Raw genomic sequence first — 3,028 nt, 5'->3', positions numbered from 1 at the left:
AAAACATCATGTTTACACTGGACAGTGGTCTTGGCTTCCCGGCCTTCCTCCTGGTCCTCCTGCAGCCCCGGCTGAGCCTTGGGGTGTTGGAGTGACTCGGGCCCCCACTCAGGTACCCCCCCCAACCAGCTACACACTGCCTCAGTGAGCCCTACCAGTCTCATGGTTGTAAAGACTGCTGGACTCCCACATTGTATCTGTTTTCCTTGAACTTCAGACTTGCTTATCTCTTGCTTTCTCAGCACATCTACTGGATATCTCATAGATGCCCCACGTGGTATGTGTCCAAGATCGAGCTCCAGACCTCCTTCAGCCTATGTCCTGTGGCCTCCCCTCTATCAACAACTGGCAACTCCATCTTTCCAAGTTTCATGGGCCCCAAAGCTTGGAGTCATTCTTGGCTTTCCTTCTCTCACATCCCACATCCAGTGGACCAGCAAATCTTGATGGTCTATCTCCATATAGAGCTGTTCAGAATCTGCCCCGTCCTCATCTCCTCTTCCCTTCCCAGGTGCCGGAGCTGCCTTCAGCTCTCATCTGGGTTGTCCCCCAGCCTCCTGATCATTTCCTCCACTTCTACTCTTGCCTTCTGGTCCTCTGTTCTGCACACAGCAGCTGGAATGGCCAGGTAAATCTAATCCAGTCAGTCCTCTGCTCAAAACCTTCTACAGGCCTGGCCCCTGCTTCTCCTTCTGGAGGAGCACTGCCCCCAACTTGCAAGGCCAGTCCTGCCCTGTTATCCAGGTCTCAGCTCACAGTCCACTTCGTAAGGGAGCTCTTCCCTGGCCTTCCATCTGGTTATTTTCCTGGCCCCTGGTCTCTTTAACCTATCATCCTATTTTGTTTCATGTCCTGCCTAGCATTCATTGTTGGACATTGGGGTGTTTTCCTGCTTATTAAATTGTCTCTTTTCTCTGAAATGTGAGTTCTGGAAGAACTGAGACCTTCTGTGTCTTGTTCACATCCCAGTCCCAAGACCCAGAACAGGGCCTAGCACCAAGCAGTGCAAGAGATGTTTCCTCCTTAAAATTTAAAGGCAGCAGCTTGCAAGATGTGACCTTTAATTGTTCCTTGAATTTATGGAGTAAACTCCAGTGGCTTCCCTATGTTTTTATTTATTTTATTTTATTTTATTTTAAATGTTTTCCCATTTTTAATAACAAATGAACAAATTCTGTCCCATAGAATGACCTGATTTTTTTTATTAATCCCTTCTTCCTGGAAGTTTAAGTCTTTGCAATGTTCTGCTATTACATGCACAAATATTCTTATTCAAACACATATATCTTTGTGCTTGTTTTTTTATTTCCCTAAAAAAAAAAAAAAACCCTAGAGTGAGAATTTTTGGGTAAAGGGTTAGAGCATATTTAAGGTGGTGGATACATTTTGTTAATTAGTTTCCAGAAAGCTGGAGCAGCAACACAACAGTATCTTTTTTTTTTTATTGAACACCTGAGAGAAAATGTGAGAGCTTAAGATTTCTAACAACTTTATAACTTGCTTCACATTTATTCATTTTACCCTGGTCCCCTGTGTTTATTAGAGCTCAAAAATGCTCCATATCCTCAAAAAGAAATACAGAAATACAAAAAATGGGGAGGCAATTCTGTTCTCCAAACAGCTAGAGAGAAAGAAACAAGTACATACTGAGCTCCCACAATGGGTTAAGCTCCGGCTGGGGGCTCTAGAGGGGCATCTCCTTTAATTCTGTGGAGGTGGGCATTAGAATCCCTGGTGTCGTGACTACTGTGCTCTGGCCGCAGGCCTCTAGGTCCCCTCTACTAGAATGTCAGATCATAAGGACAGAGATAGGGCTGATTCAGTTGGTGACATGCAGCAGGTGTTCCACAAGTTATCTGCTGAATGGACGAGGAACTAGGTTGGATTGTGACGGGGAGCCTGGGAGCAGGGGGGAGCAGTGGAGGACTGTGTTTTGAGACATTTGGGAGAAGAATATATGATGGGTGACTAGACCAGCTCTAGGAAAGAGCACCTGGGGGACACCTAAATGGGCACCTGGCTGAGTAATAACCATCCGTGCAGACTCCTACTGGGACTGTACCTCAGAAAACTATACCAAGGAAACCAACTTTATGCCTGTTTATGTTTATTTATATGGTTATTTCCTTGACATCCTTCTTTATATTACAGAGTGGTTTTGTTTTGTTTTATTTTTAAAGAATTAATTAATTAATTTTGCAGGGGGAGGAAGAGGGACAAGCAGAATCCAGGCTGAGCCTGAAGTCTGATACAGGACTCCATCCCATGACCCTGAGATCATGACCTAGGCTGAAATCAAGAGGCAAACAGACTTGGGGTGCCTGCGTGGCTCAGTTGGTTAAGCATCTGCCTTTGGTCCAGATCATGATCCCAGGGTCCTGGGATGGAGCCCTCTGTTGGGTTCCCTGCTCAGCAGGGAGCCTGCTTCTGCCTCACCCTTGCCCCTCCCCTTGCTCATGCTCGCGCTCTCTCTCTCTCTCTCAAATAAATAAAATAAAATAAAATAAAATAAAAAGTCGAACACTCAACCAACTGAGCCACCCAGGCAATACCCACTTTATTTTTAATAAAAAGAAGGTATCCTTAGTCTCGGTTTTAGGAAATCCACTAGGGTTGCTCTCCTAGTTGGTGCCCCTGGACTGATGAAGCAGTCATTGTCTGAGCATCTTGGTGACCTGTTTTGTTTCTCCTGGGACACCTGGTATACAAAGATGATCACTAGGGAGGAGGTGGACTTTTCGCCTCAATAGCCCACGGTTTCCTGAGTATAAAGAACCAGTATTCTCTTTAATCACTTCTGCCCCAAGATTTAAAATTGGGAACATCAGTGTGGACTGTGGTAGCTTCAGCTGAGGCCTAATAGCAGAGAAGGGGCCCATCCTAGGCTCTGAGAACTGTCTGAGCCTTTTGAGGGTCCCTGAACCCCAGCTGAGTGGGTTTGATTTGGCAAAGCTTGTGGCCAATGCTAGAATCTCCTGCAGCCCCTTGGCCCAGGGAGCAGTCTGGACCGGGTATCAAAGCCTGAGAG

This window comes from Martes martes (genome assembly GCF_963455335.1).
Source record: "Martes martes genome assembly, chromosome: 7".
NCBI classification, from domain to species: domain Eukaryota; kingdom Metazoa; phylum Chordata; class Mammalia; order Carnivora; family Mustelidae; genus Martes; species Martes martes.
The sequence above is the reverse complement of the archived record's forward strand: the minus strand, read 5'-3'. Positions refer to the sequence as shown.